Source organism: Chironomus tepperi, unplaced genomic scaffold (genome assembly GCF_022539635.2).
Source record: "Chironomus tepperi strain 1889 unplaced genomic scaffold, CSIRO-AGI_Ctep_v1 contig_244, whole genome shotgun sequence".
Classification (NCBI taxonomy): Eukaryota; Metazoa; Arthropoda; class Insecta; order Diptera; family Chironomidae; genus Chironomus; species Chironomus tepperi.
The window spans coordinates 22,971-39,186 of record NW_027226366.1 but is presented as its reverse complement, the minus strand read 5'-3'; positions in this window follow the sequence as shown (position 1 = coordinate 39,186).

Sequence of the window (16,216 nt, the reverse complement as noted above, 5' to 3'; positions counted from 1 at the left end):
TTTCCATCTCGTAAGAAAGATAAGTTTAATTAACACATTTCATTTCAATTCTTCTTATGCCTTATTTTGCGCGATGTGCTCATGAAATGCTCATCAAGATATTTATGCTTTATTGTTTTATGCAAATGCTTAACGTAAAAAAAAGAAACAAAATAAAAGCAACATTAAAGTTAACTTAATTTTCGTAAAGATAAGTTAAATAAGCGAGGAGGAGATACGATACGATAGGATGAGAGAGAGTCAGGCATTCTTTAAATGCTTCACAAACAAATAATAATCGATCGTTAAAAAATATATTATTTTAATTTTCATTTTGTGGTGCTGTTGCTTGCTCATATCTTCTTCCCATTGTGTGTATCTACACTCAGAGGAATTTTTCTTTTGAATTGGATTATGTGCAGTAGCTTCATGTTTTTTTGACTGGGTGGTAATCAGGGTTCAATTGTCTATGTGGAGCAAAGGCGCTGCTTTGTCAGTTGATTTATTCATGAATATACATATATGTACATAGGAGTTGCCTTCACTACCTAAAGTGTCTGATCCTCTCAAGTCTGGGGTATCGAGTCAACATATGGATAAACTGTCAGTGCAAGAGTTAGTCCTGTGTTACCCACTGCTTAAATTCATACCCCAAGCTGATTTCTCAATTATTACCTAGAGTGCAGCCGCATGTAACTGATATGATAATGAGGTTCTATTATGTGTACCGAGGATGTCTAGCGCTACTTGGCAATCATCCAATTGTGAGCTTGTGGCTTTAACTATCAACCAAGTTTGATTAAAATGTTTCGTAAATGCCCTAATTTCTTTAGTGACGTAAAAGTGTGGCATGTATCTCGACATTGACATATTCTCGAAATTAAGACAATCCAGGACATCCCAATCTCAATCCCATCTCTAAAACCCTTACCAATCTCATCCATTCAACCATACAAGCATCACACTTGAAGCTCAAAACTTTCAAATAAAAGCAACACCAAAAAAAATCACATAACATCCTTATAAGGCATTCATTACACAAGCCCAGCTTTAAGTCAACGTTTATAATCACCAGAAAATGTTTTCGCACTGTGTAAATTCGCTGCTACTCTGCCTGTTTGTGCTGCTCATAATGAAGACATAACGTGGAAATAATTAATATCGCATTTAATGTGTGCCGTGCAGTAAAATTGCTAATTTAATTGTGCACAGTATACATGTACATACAAGCAGGCATATAGTCAGTGCTGTGCAGAGCCGAGTGAGTGAGGAACAGCCATAAAAAATTCTTTGAAGGCAATGCTGAATGGTAAACATAAATAAAGTAACAATTTACGAATATAAGAAAGTCTTGGGGTGTATTTTGCCTCCTATTAAATAATTTTATGTGTTTTTTTTTGTGTTTTTCATTCTTTTGTCTTAATTTTGTTGCCTACAAGCCAACATAATAATAACATTTCTCGCTTACTTTCCTTCTTATTCTTTTCTCTTTTTTTTCTTTCTGTGTTCACTAAATGACTTAATAATGAAATAATTAGGACGCGTTAAATTTTTCATTTTCTCTCCCGTTTTAATTTCATTTTCCCTAGAAATAATTAAATTCATTTAATAATGCGCGACGCACACCAACGAGCAATGGGTATGAAGACACAAAAAAAAAATATATCATTTATAATTTCTCATGAATTTTACGCATCTGTTGATGAATGAATCCATCCACAACATCATCGTCATCTCTATTTGCTGAATGACTTTTTTTCGGTTCCCGAAACGTTTTAATTAATCGCATAAGTATTTAATTCATATCTTGTTTTACTGTTTTTCAACCATGACACACGTTGCAAACTTAACATTCTTATTTCTTGCTACTGACTGACTGACTGACTGACTTGAGACTTGATGAATAAAAAATGAAGAGAGAAGAAAAATTGTGTGCAATTTTCATACCGCAACTAAATGAATTTGCCATTGCAAGATATTACGACTAATTAAGTGTACAGCATTAAATAATGTCACATAGAGCATAATGAAACATATTGCAGTAGCAATTGCAAGGAAAAAAAATGAGAGAAACACAAAAAAAAAATTCGCTGTATAGTGCATTGCGGTATATTGCATGACAAATAATCTTGACAGGGGATGGTGAGTTTTGAGAGGATTTTGAGGAACAAACTTCAATGCTTTTATTTGAATTTTTGAAAATTTCACTTTCGAATATCGAAATTTTAACATTTGAACATCGGATTTCTTCCTTTTAATTATTGAAATTTTCATTTTCGAATATCGAAAATTTCATTTTTGAATATCGAAAATTTTACTTCCGAATCGAATAATTCATTTTCGAATATCGACATTTTCACCTTTGAATATCGAAAATTTCTCTTTCGAATATCGAAAATTTCACTTTCGAGTATGGAAATTTTCATTTTCGAATATCGAATTTTTTACATTCAAATATCGAATTTTTAGATTTTAAATTCCAAATATTTTGCTTTCGAATATCGAAAATTTCACTGTCAAATATCGAACTCACATTTGATATCGAAATTTTCGTATTTTATTTTTGAATATCAAAACGTTCACTTTTGAATATCGAACTTTAATTTTCGAATATAGAAAATTTAACTTTTGAATATCGAAAATTTAACTTTCGAATATCGAAAATTTAACTTTCGAATATCGAAAATTTCACTTTCGAATATCGAAAATTTCATTTTCGAAAATCGAAATTTTCACTTTTCATTTCCTCCTTATATCTTGAACAAAGACGCATCTAATTGAAAACATTTATCACACTTAATCTAAAAACTATTTAGTCTGCTGTCATCACTTAAAATTTAAAGTCCCGACATCAATATACCCGCACCTTGCATCAGACTTTATTTTTTCTCGCTCTCTCAGCCAATATTATATTCATTCATTCATTTATTTCACTTCACTCATTCACTTCAACTTGCCCGCTGTTGTTTTGTTTTTATTTTTGTATTTTTTGTATTTTTTGTGTGCCTTTTGCGACTCTCACAACGACAATAATAAAATAATAAAAGAATAAAAAAATATTAATGGAAAACTGTATAAACCAATAAACTTTTTTTATTATCATCCATTCATGTAGCATACAAGCATGAGAGGCAATAACATTAATAACAACAACAATATGTGAGTGTAATGTGTAATGAATGTTTATATATATATTTCAAATATATTTAAACGCTACATGTAGAGACAGAGTGAGGTATTGGGGAGTGAATAAGAGAGAGAATTGAGGTAGATGATTTAATTTAGCTCAATTTAAAAAGTTGTAAATATAAATGACAGCGGGTGGTTTTGTGTTGTGTGTGGATATAATAATTGCTTAATTATACCGTCATTAATGCGCCTCGCATGCATCCACATTATTATTGGATGTTTCTCCTTTTTTTCATTCACGCAAATAAAATATTTAATACTAATAAAATCATTTTGATGGTCTCAGGAACAGAATGGTAATCAGAAAGAGAATAAACACACAAAAAAAAGAACAGTGTATGAAATCATCGGCGCTAGCTCATGCTGTGAAAATTTATAATTTCTTTATATTATCATGAACGAAACATTGAAGAATGAGAATAAAATATGCAAATTTTTTATATCATTTTCATTCAATAAAAAAAAAATTATTAAATATGACTTGTAGATTTGCTGACATTAACATAAACTTGAGAACGGAACCGAGCGGCATCACAGACATGAGAAGAATAACAGAGAAAAAGAGAGAGAAAATTTTTATATTTTATTTTTTTATTAATTATCACATGATTACACAGTGTGAGCGATGATGATGAAAATAACTGCAAATCTAGTTTAAATTGAGTGACTCTCAATTAAATAACTGATTTGAGGAATGTTTTACAATTCCATTAAACATTTTTATTTTATTTCATAATTGCTATAAAATGGGATTTTTTTATTTCAACTCTGATGTAATTATTAAGTTAAACATTCTGTAGAACTAGCGAAGAAAATCCGTTAATTATGATGTCATTTAATTGGTGCTGTCATGAGCATGCACACAAGACGTATCTCATAATTTTTATTGGATAAATGACTAAATGATTTATTCTGATTGATGGTTTTAATTAGTTCTGAGGTTGTGAATAAATTAATTTGAGTCTATTTTATTGAGTGAGGTACGAATAAGGAGATTTATACATAATATATTCTTACTTATAGCTTTCTCATAGCTATATTGATAGTACAAGTCGATTAGTCGATCAAACATTCGGTGTCTGTCTGCGTGACTGTGACTTGGCAAAGGATTAGGTTCAAATCCTGCAATATGACAGAATCACGTCAGTCTACGTTATTAAGGGTTATATTGCTAGTAAAGATAGCCAAATGGTGGACCTGCTAAGTGCTAATGTGATTGATAACTATAAAATAGCCTCAGCATTACTGGGTTCGAATCTCAGTACATTATATCTTGATTTATGACCTTTGAGTCCCTCTTAAAAAGAAAGATTCATGAAGGAAGATCCATAGAGGCTGATGATTAAGACAGTGTAACATTAACTAACTGGCAAAGCCGACAGGATTTGGTAACTGGCAAAGGACAACTTGCTACAGACCCAGCTTAATCCTATAATTTAAAGAAGCCATGAATCAAAGTTGATCTGCACAACCAACGAGGCATGTAAATCCCTAACTCTTAACAATCCTTTGATCATCTAACATGAATATTTCCAATTATATTCACATCCTCCTTGATTATCTTCAAATATTTCCATTAGAATCAATTTTAATCTGTATAAACAATTCTACCTTGATACTTCCCTTATCTCCATTCAATAATCTCCTCTAGTGTCAAAAACATGCGTAATTCATTCCCATACAGTGATTTTAAATTCTTCATTATTCAATCAAATTTTATTCATCATTTGAAGTTTGTTCTGATGACAACTTATGATATGCATGCTCATTATTCTCCCTTTAGAATATGTTAATTTAACGTTAGGGACATTAAAAGTCTGTCCTCATTAAGGAATATATTTTAAGTTGTCCATTGAAGCATATAAGAAGATAGCGATCATGCAAATTGTGTAACATGCTGTACACCTGACAAAAAAATATTTTACAACACCTTTTTTATTACTTTATTCGCCAAATTGACATAATCAACACATTAGACTCAAGTGTGAATCTACAATATAGCTTGTAACAAATTTTCCTTGTGAACACAAATAATTACTGTTGTTGACAGTTGAGAAACATGAATTAATATATAAAATTTTCATTATCATATTAATTTTTTTGCTAAAAGCTTTTCATTCATTTGATTTTAATTTTTCGTTGTGCTGGATGCTTGAAAGTTTTTATTTCAGACTGAATAAATTATTCAATTTAAAATGATAATTTCATATTTATTGCAGGCAGTTCATCATCACTAGTCGGTGGGACTTGAGAATAGAGTTTAAATATTTATTATTGTTAGCAGGACTTTCTATTTGGGAGGGGACTGTTGTGGATTACAAACTGGAGGACACAGTTTCTTTTGCTGGCCAGTTGACTAGACATAATCGTAAGGATGATAAACTGTGTTAGAATCGAGAACGAGAAATGTCACTGGTCGAGTTGATGGTCAACCTTTTATTTTTCGCGGTACACCTTTGTGATAAGCCGCGCTCGACATGGCATTTTCAAATTTTTTTGGAGGCACACAGGATTGTCCACCACTGTACTAGTCGAACGAAAACCTGTATATTCGAGATTTCATGGGTTTTAGACATTGTAGGTTTCATAGCACCCTAACAAGTAAAGAGTATGTTTTCATGGTACAGGAATATCTTTACGGAATCTCCTTGCATGTTATGGACATCTGTGAAATTGAGATTCGAACCTTTGCATAGTTAGATCGGCATTTTTGTGTACCTAGGTTCAGTTTTTGGTATTTTAGGTTTCGTAGAAGTAAAATTGAGATTTGAACCTAAGAACTGCTAAAATCTGTATTTTTCTGTCCTAAGACACTTAACAGCTGTACCGCGAATACATTTGACTCTCTTTTGTTTCATTTGACATTATCCAAACTTAAGAATTAGAAATGTATTAACTATGGTACTAACCTGCATTATATCATGAAATTATATCTATTCAGAGGATTACTCGTGGGGTTCGTAAGCCGTCCACAAATTGTCCTAGCTAAGTCCCTAATATTAACCAAAAACTGCGTTCAAATCACTACCTCAACTAGACTACAATCGCATACAATAATAGGAGTAGTCATTATTTTTAAATATATTTATTTTTATAGACTTCTCTATAATGTCCAGATGATAGATTTAATTAAGTCGATAAAAAATGAGCGTAGAAATGAAAAATTATAAAATTACATAAATAAAAATAAAAAAATACGAAAAAAAATAAAATTTATCTATCTCACTCACTCGACTCATTTGACAACACTAGTGTTAAAAATTTATTTATTCCGTCTTTATTTGTTCTCATTCAGTGAACTGTAATTAATAAAAAGTGTTGTGCAAGATTGTTAAAGTGAGATAGCACAAGGTTTGTTTTGTTTTTTTTTTGTTACAATTTTTTTTTTTTATTTTATTTTGTTGCATTGTATGTCATTAAATGACAGGAAACTCTTGGTGTATGTTAAAAAATGAAATACAATCGTAAATAAAATTGCCAACATGGAAGCCAGTAATTCTTCTCTCTGTTTTGTATGTGTTTTTTCACATTTTCGCTACATAATTGCTAATATTGCTATTTGTAAGCAACAAAAAAGGTTTTGAAGTTTTTTTCTTTTTTCGTGTATTTGCTTTTAAGGCATTCTCAGTTGTTGAGGTAGGTTGAGTGAAATTAGGAGGAGAGAATCTTGTATATTTTTGGTATTGAATGTAATTTTTATGCTGAAGTGCCTAAAGGTCTGGCTATGCTTGCTCATCGATTTGATGTTGATTGGATGTCAAGGGCAGTTCTTATATGAGAACTTTGAAAATGCCTTTGAGGAATTGCATACTTAGTACTTACTTCCTTAGCTGGAGCGTACGTGACTCCATTGCCGGGCAAACAGAACGTCTTAAGCTGGCTCTATCTTTCGAGAGCAACTTCTGACAGTTCGAACTGGTAAGAATTTTAGGTGAGAACATGAACTGTATTAAGTCGGTTAATTAATCCGAATCCAGTTTTATGACGGGACTTTTTGCCGGATTCAATTTAAACTCTTGATCGATTAACCCGATATTTATGCTATTCGGGTTTGAGTTCTATTGGAATCATTTTACGGAGATTTGAAACTAAGACAGACGGTCATTGAATACTAGCCACTTGCCAGCTACACCAACAAGCCGGTTTAGTTCAATAGTATCCCTTTAATACCTTCTCAATATAAACAACGCTGAACAAACAACGAGCATGTTCGATAGTCACAAAATTGACTACTAACAAGCACTCTCGTTTAGGTGAGTATATACTCATTATCCGTTATGGAACCAACTTCAATCCAGCAGGACATTCACCAAAGAAACCGACAGTAATAAAAATTATTAATTCTATAATTTAATTAAAACATTTAAATTTTCTCTCGACCATAAAAATTATTCATAAATAATAATTAAATGTCATCGATGCGGTGTGGTGTGCTCCTTTATATCTACACACATGTAATAATTAATAATTAACATAATTTAAACATAAATAATTCAATTCATTAAGACACTGTAAATGATGTTTATTAACATGGAATATTAATGTAATCAATTATGTATTAACATCTTTCTATCTCACTTACTCTTTTCACATCTTTCCTTTAAATTTTCATTCTTCTCTCAATTGCATCTCTAATTTTATAATCAAGAAAAAAAATGTGTTTGTGTAATAAAATAAAAACAAATATATTGAGGTATATACATAGTATTGTAGGAAGGCATGAATGCATAATCAACTTGTACTACGTCTATTAAGTAATAAAATAATTATGTTCCTTTACACTTTATACTTTATTGATTCAGTCTTTTTTTTTATTGCTGGTGTTTTTCCTTTTCTTATTGTCGCGCATATATTATTTAAGAAGAAATGAATGCTATAATTTAGGACTTTATTGTGGAAATTATGTGGTAATTGGAGTATTGTGGATCAGTGATGGACAACCTATGTGCTGTGGCACATTCAATGTCGAAAAAAGGGAGTAAGTGCTAGTGTGTCATTTGATGTAGTGTGCCGTGGTACTACACGGTTGACTACCACTATTGCAGATGCTTATGGGTTTACTGCTGGATTTGAGACAGGTGTGACTCTAACTTAGTGCCGGATTCGGTTAGAATTCCAGATAGACATTATTCTGGCATGATGACGGATTGCGGACCGAAATTAGCACCAATTCCGAGTCAAAATGACCTTATCAAAAAAAAATCCGGCACCAAGTTAGAGTCACGTTAACCTGATGCCGGATTCTGGATCGATCAACCAAATTTGACTATTCAGATTAAGACTTTATGATTATAACATAGAAAATTATTATAGACAAGCAAAAACAGGCGACAGAACCAGCTTTAGGCGTCATCTGAAGGAGGCCATGGATCACAGTTGATCTGTACGACCATCGAAGTAAGTAAGTAAGTATAGAAATTGAACATAATCAATATGCAAAAATCTACACTAATCTTAATATAATTCATCAACAAACACTTTAAAGACATAAACTAATTGCTGTCAATTTTTATGAATGAAAAAATATAATTATCTCTGCAATTTTATATCGTAATTACGTAAAGAGACATAAAGTCAATGAAGAAAATGAACATCGATTGTTAAAGACTTTTTATATTTTAATATGATAGCTGTTCAAAAAAGTGCAAAGAAGTGTAAGGAGAAACAAATAGACTGGAATATAATTCTTTATTGCTTTTTCGCTTGTAAAATAAAAATCGGTTGGAAGTAAGAGAAATGAAAGAGTGCACAATGCACAATAATGACTATGCATTACATGTATATTAAATGCTTGGAAATTCATTGGAAGTATTTTTCATCTCTTTTGCTCGAATTTTATTGTAATACAGTATAACTATAGATTTATCGCTTCATGTTACCTAAATTGATATTTAGCTTGACGCTTTCGATGATCATTATTTTCCACATTGAAGATATAAATTGCTATGAAATAACCATCGAACAACAACAATTCACTGGCAATTGCCTTTCAACTGTCGAAGTTAAGTGTGTATAATAAAATGCATGCACATTGAAGAATGGAGAGGCAAAAATAATGACCAACAATATGGCAACTTATTTCGCTGCACACGACAACATTATTTTATGTATTATTATTATTATTTGAACTAAAGTCTCTCGCGCTCTCTTTTACAGCCATACTCAATTGAGCTGTTGAGCTATTTAATACTAACTTAATTTGATATTGATACGATAATTAAGTTCATTGACTTAATACCTTTTTTTTTTACTTTAATAATTTAATAACCTTTATTAATTACTCTTTCATACCGGATGCATAAAATCATACAATTAAGAACTTTGGTTGACCTCTTCAAGTCAATTTCCTATTATAAATTCATTAATATATCAGCTGCGTAATTTATTTATTAAGTTGAACTGAAATTTTTTGGTTGATTATAAATCTTTGAGAATTTCTACCTTGACATCTGCTCCGATTTTTTTTATACACTTTTTTTTATTCTTCGGTTTTTTTTATTGCTGTGTCCTCGGAAATTTTTTTTAATGTCCCAATATCCCGAGTCAATAATCAATAAATTTTTATAAGAATGGTAAAGAAAGAGAATCGATTCTAATAAAAATGTTTGAATGTCATGCTGTGGACATTGAATGAGATTGTGAGATTTTTATTGATCTACTTTTGGGTATGTTGCTGTTTGGGATTGAGAGACTTTAACAAATTTTATCATTTAAATCATTTTATTATTTAGACCAGGAGGTTCAACTACCATTTAAAACAGTATGAAAATTGTAGAGTAGGTCCAAAATTGCCGGCCTGGAACCTTATACGAACTGTAAGGTCCATCCGAAAAATGCAAGGCCGCGCACTTAAAATGTAGGAAATTTAGACCTGCAGTTTTTGACCGAACCTCAGAATATTGTCCTTATTAATCAAGATATGATTTCGATCAACAAGTCCCGAGTGAGATTCGAACCCACGTCTTATGATCTTAGGTCGCATGCTCTTACCACCGAGCTATGATGAGGCTACTCAATATTCCAACAAAGTGCTTTCTATAAGTTAAAAACATTCAAAAGTTCCTTTATTATTCTGAGTGTAGTAGTTCCATTTTTTATCAGCCACAACTCATTCCAGGAATGTCAGTTCAATTGAATTTCTTCAAATTCACTTTAAATGGAATTCCCTTAATATTGCATCAATAAATTATCAGATTACCAAAAAGATTGAATTGTTAAAAAAATCATCAAATTGAATAATTTTTGAAGAATAATTCAATCTCAACAGACAAAAGAACATCTCACAAACTTTAAATACTCAATAAGTCAAAGATTTTGATCTTTCAATAAACATTTTGACTCATTCGATCGTCATTATGATGAAGTGCCTTAATGATACTTTATGATTAATAATCCTTTACAGCATTTTTTATGAATGAACTTGGAACTAACAGGATCATTAGCCGAAGGACTCTAACAACTTAACACTTGATTTAAATTTCAATTGTTAGTTGGAAATAAAAGAAAAAAGGATTAAAAAAATTCTTAGTAGCTTCAATTCAATTCCAATAACTAAAAAGAGTTTCTTAAATCCATTCAGAAATGGTCAATGAAAATCGAAAAGTCATTCTCATGTCCATGACTTGACACAAATTTATTAACAAGAACTAATAAAAATATTTCAATAGAGATTTTTTTGAATTCAATTCAATGAAGAGGTTCCCATTAATAAATTAAGAAATTTATAAAAAAAGAAGCAGCGCGACGATAAAATTTTCTCATAAAAAAAGTCGAATTTCTCAATGAAAATCTATTGTTGGACGTCATTTCATTGAGAAATAAAAGAACTTCTCCTTTCTATTATTCTTCTTCTTCTTCCTTTTCAATGCACATTCTCGAACAATAATAGAAATTCCAAAAGTTTCGTGTGAGTCCTTTTTTTCAAGAGTATCACATCCATAAGATGACCACTATCCTTTTCAATTGTATTGCACAATTTTTATTGTACTTGACAGAATCTAAAGCAATTTGACAATAGATGCGTTGAAAAATGTGTAGCATCACTGATTAATGGACAATATAATAGTTTGCTGTATTGCCATTGACCTTAAGGAACAATAAGAGTTAAGAGTATAAAACTAGAAGTGATCACAAATTATGTAATCGATAGAGAGAGATCGATAGATAAAGATAGATCAATTAAAAAGGTAGAAGTAGAGAAATAAAGTGTGGGAATTTTTTTTCGTGCTTGTTTGCTTACCTGTGCCATTCTGAAGATCTGTTCTACACATCGTATCGTGATAAATTGAAGAACCCATTTTCATTAAGGTTTCTTTTCAGCTCTTTATGATGATGTAGAAGAAAAAAAAATTATTATTTTTATTGATCATGCGCAGAATAAAATCAATTTCGCATCCTATTGAAGCCAGTTGCTAGGAAATTTTTTTATTTTATTATCTTTTTATGGTTTTTCTTTTTTGTACACAATCTACCCATCTTTATTTATTATCTTTTCGTGAAAGAGAAATTGCTTGTGAAACAATATTGAGTTTAATTTTTTTTAACGAGATGTTGTTTTTTTTTTTTACATTAATTACCATCGTGTGTGTACGTACATGACGACAACGACTACGATGACTACGATGATGATGACGATAATTAACGGAATCATATTGATACAATAGCTATCTTCACTTTAATGCCAATCGGTTTGAAATTAAATGATGATGATGATGGCAGTAACGAGGAATGGAAATATTGCAGTATAATTGAACTTGTTTGGAATTTTATTGTTACAAATTTAATTGAATTGCTGGTTACAAGTTTAATTGTATGCTGATTATTTAAACTAGAGTTTTTTGAGTCAATTTATAATTCATTTGATCTAATGTTAACTGTAGTACAGTTAACCCTTTAGGCTATGAATTAGATTAGAGTTTGGGCAAAGAACAGCAGAGTATTTCCTGCGTTTGAGACTAGCAGGGCTAAAGTTTTCCTCTGTAACTCAAAGTTCGTCCAGAGCTGCATACCTGCAGATTAGGAATCAAACCCTTATACGAACTCCATATCTATGGAGTCGAGTCGACTCTAGTTGACTTTTCCGAACAAAATCTGTGTCGACTTCGAAATCTGAATTCATCTCTGCAGAAGTAACACTTAAAGATATATGACTACATACTTACCCTTCTTCTAAGTGCTACGTAATCTCCAAATGCTTAGTTACATCCTGTTATGATTGACGGGACACTTTGATAATAAGCTTATTACATTAAAAACAGAAATTCACTAGAAAAACCTTGAAAACAATCAATGTATTATGTCTAACATGACTTAAGGTCATTCTAAAAATTAGTATTACTCATCTGATTTCAAACAATAATATTATTATCAAATCTAAATAATATTTACAATTAATTTCATCAATCTCCTTATCATCATTTAATCAAAAACAGAATGATTGAAACTTTTGGAATTTCCTGTATGATTATGGTGTAATTAGCAATAAACTGACAATTTTGCTTGTTCCTGAATATTTCTCATAATTTAAAGCAAGCTGGAAAATCGATAGACACGCTGCCCATCAATCATCTCAATTGATTATCAGATTAATGACCCTTTTGCTAAATAATCTGTTGCAATCAATTATCCACCCTACAAAAATCACATCTAGACATGAATATAAAATACTCAATTAAAAGAATCCATCCCTTGATGTATGTAGATGAAAATTATGTATATATAACAACCCCTTTTAAGGCATAAACCTGTCTCATTTGATTTTGTATTATTATTAGCAACAAAGATTGATGTTTAATATAAGCAAAGATGGAGCTGTCGTACTCCCATCATGATTTCCACAGCGACAATATTTTATAGATTTATTCTTTTCTCTCATCAGATATAATAAATAAGAATAATAAGAGAAAGAAAAGAGTCTGGAAATCATTATAATGACATACCTACGAAAGTAAACTATTTTTCTCTTTACATATTAGAATAATATCATTGTCGTCGTCGTCGTCGTGATATTAAATAAATGTCTAAATTAAATAAAAGGGACGTTGTGAATATAATAACTGCCTAGATTCCATATAAAGTAACACTATATTCAAAGGAGAGAATATAAGCACTCAATCTGCAAAAATTGTTGACATAAAATATCACGATAATTGTCTATTCTTTTAACCTTTCCTTCCTTTCTTTTTGTTTTGCTTATTCACTATGAAAATAAAAATTTATTTATACATAAATGTATTACAGTAAGTAAGTAAGTACTCTGTGTGACTATTCATTCAATAATAAATCGCAATGCACAAACAGCACAATTTGCAAGCTCACTCCTGCAATCGTTTGTTGTTTTGGAATTGTATTGAAGCTTTGAAATGCCTTCAGATACATTTAAAGACCTTATTTAGTGCTTACTTGAATTATCATTCAATAGCCTAACGAGAGCATTTATTTATTTACCATGAGAGAGAAAAATATTTATTTTTTTTTCTTTTACATATTTTTTTGCAGCTATGGAAGTAGTTTTGAGTTGGCTAGGTCGATGGATTGTCTTGTTGAGTTTTTAATTGATTTTTTTTAAGAATTTTCATCGTTTTTGATTAATAACGGTCTGTTTTGATTTGAATTTGAATTCAAAGATGCAAACATTTGTAAGGTTTTCAAAAAGATGCAAAACAGTCGAAGTGTTTTTAAATTTTGTAAGAAATTAATTTTCGAAAAAATTAGTTAATTTTAGTGAAATAATAGTAATTGAAAGTCAGAAATGATGGAGAGACACACATAAATCAATAGAGATGGTAAGTAGGACGAAATTATACCGAAACTTAAACTGTTTTAGACAAAAATTGCAAAAATTAAGTTTAATTCACTAATTTTGGACAAAGAGCTCAATTTGCAGCAGAAATTCCTAAATTGTGAGTATTAAAAACCAATTGAATAATTTACCGCCACCAAAACTCAAAGTTTAACTCATTAAACATACAATAAGTAACATTTAGCAGCTAACTATATGATTTATTTAATTTTAATTTTAAGTTCCTGAATTCGATTAATTTTTATAGTTTTTCGCTGAGTAATCAAAATATTCAACATTACTCATCGTACTCGAGTTCAAAAAATATTTAATTAAGCCATAAAAATTAAAACTTCATATTTTATCAAGTACTGAAGTTATTAACTTGAAAATTATTTGAGTAATTCGTCGAAATTTTGAGTGCTTATTAATTTATAATTTATGGCAAGAGATAATTTTTGTTCAAATTGCTTCATGAAAGGCTGAAAAAAATTTTTTAATTGCTTTTTTGGAAGAGCAAGAAAAAAAAATTAGTACCTTAGAGGAATTGCAATTATTTTATCATTACAATAAGAAAAGTTATTTAAAATTTTAAAAACTTCTATGAAAACACTTATTCAACTTGATCGAGACTTTTTTCTATAAAAATTCATAGAAAAATGCGCTGCAATTCCTGAAATTCCCGTGACATACTCGTTTATGCTATATATAGTGAATTGAATGTGCAACTCAGTTATTTGTGTCTCTCTTATAACAAAATGAGCTTGTCATAATCTATTGAATTGATTCTGTCTAGTGATTCAATTAAATTCTTTTCTTCTTTAACTATTTTTTCATCCTTTTTGCTCTCACATTGATTTATAAGAAGTTATAAAAGAATGAAAAATGAAATGAAAAAAAAAAAAGAGTAGAGGCAGGCAGGCAAGCGAGAGCAAGCGATCAATTTAATTGTCGATGTAGTACCAATTATACACCAAAATGATAATTTATTGAATATATTGAATTTACGATTTTATTTCAATTTAAAACTGTCATCATGTTATTTTTCATTTCTTCAATTTTTCTCGCTCCTGCTGCTTGTTTGCTCGCTACGTCGTCGTATTATTCCGAGGAATGAAATAAGAGAGTCAATTTAAATTACTTACATCTTTTTAAAATAAAACCTGTTTTCATCTCATGGTTTTCTTCGATTCTTCATCACATCCATGGCACCATGTGTGTGAGTTATATATCGATAATTATTTAGTGGAGTAGGTAGCAACAGTATCATGCTGCCAAAAAAAATCGATAATTAATCAATTTGTATTCCTGTTAATTTTGTTATTTCTTCTCTTCAAACATATTCAAACAACATGAGAGACAAATCTAAAATAATAAATAAATAAATATAGTCATGTTGAATGAATGAATCTCCTTTGCATTTCTTCTCAATCTCTCTGACTTTTTTTTGAGATATAATAAATGATCACTTGACTGTTTGTAGACATCTTGTTACTTCTTCTCTTGAATTTGTTTAGCGCAATTTTCGTCAAAATTGTTGATCGTTTGATTTGGTTTGATTGAGTAACTTTGTGATGCTACATAATAGTCTGATTTCTATTTATCCGTAGTTGGCAAATGGTAATGGATATGATTTTTTGGATTTTAATGGTAAAGAAAGTAGGATATGGTTGAATTTGTATGAGCTGATTTTGGGAAATGGTCGGTTGCAAGTCCTAGCCTTATTGTCAGGTTGCTTTCTTCCATTGGCTAGTTCGGATCCAGTATTTAGATACCAGGTTATTTGGTCAACTTCAGATCAAACGGCTTTCCAATACCACAACAATGTATTTAGTGATGCCAGTCTAGTTTAAGGATATAAATTACTGCAATTTTCAAATCAATTCTATTTGCTCGCCTTAGTTATCCATCCAAAAACAAGAAATCATTTGATTGATACTCAAACCACTCATCTAAACCGACACATCCACATCTCACACCAACCAATCACTCGATTTGACTATAACCACGAAAAACACGCTACTAGTAGCCCACCATAAAAATCATTCTCTCATTAAAATTTATATACAATGTTTTAAAACAAAGAAAGAAAAGACAAAAATCATGTAAAATGATAATCAGTAGTCAAATTGTTAAATCCGGTTAAAAAAAAAAAATGTTTCATTGCGTGTTGCTTGTTTCATCGATTGTATTATTATTATTTTAAATTTGATAGTTATTTATGAATACAGTAAAAAAAGAAATATTTATAATTGGAGCAAATAATAT